Source organism: Buceros rhinoceros, unplaced genomic scaffold (assembly GCF_000710305.1).
Source record: "Buceros rhinoceros silvestris isolate BGI_N320 unplaced genomic scaffold, ASM71030v1 scaffold24405, whole genome shotgun sequence".
NCBI classification, from domain to species: domain Eukaryota; kingdom Metazoa; phylum Chordata; class Aves; order Bucerotiformes; family Bucerotidae; genus Buceros; species Buceros rhinoceros.
The window spans coordinates 2,924-3,474 of NW_010413744.1; the positions used below are offsets into that span (position 1 = coordinate 2,924).

Below are 551 nucleotides of genomic sequence, written 5' to 3' on the forward strand. Positions count from 1 at the left end.
ACATGCGTGTTTCAACGAGATGTGTCGAGTTCCCAAGGGACCAGGACAGGAAATGCTGGCCTGCCGTGTCAGACTGCCGGGGCTGCTGTAAATACACTCAACTTCTGTACAACAAACTTCACAAAATCTGGCTTGGGGACAAGAGTCGAGAAAAGGGCATTTTTCCTTCTCAACAATTTTCTAAGCTCAGAAAACTACCTCCAAATGAGCTGGCAGGGGAAAAGCAGGTACCCAGTTACCAGAAGGACAACTGAGATGTTTAATACCCTGGCACGTTTGCAACCTGCCAACAGCAACAAACCCTCTTGTTCCTAAGTCTGGTTACACAGCAGACAGACAGACCAGCCACCCAACCCAGCAAAGCTGTGAGACATGGTTCACGGTGGGGTTGAAAACTAACAGCCCAAGCCCTTACACTGCCACTGGAAGCTTAGTGAAAGCTTTTCCTCAACTGTGCAAGCTAACCTGGCAGATGCATCCCCTGTAGTGTAAAAACCAACACAAACCCCAAACCAGACACGCGTGGGAATCCATGAGAAAGGAGGTCCGGA

The 551-nt window shown here is 49.4% G+C and overlaps 1 protein-coding gene across 1 annotated transcript in view; it reads right to left on the reverse strand.

The window, feature by feature from the left end:
* Positions 1–551, reverse strand: part of RALGAPB (Ral GTPase activating protein, beta subunit (non-catalytic)) — a gene marked incomplete at its 3' end in the record, with an annotated part of 31,474 nt that overhangs the window by 1,654 nt on the left and 29,269 nt on the right. The gene's annotated exons all lie outside the window — the stretch shown is intronic.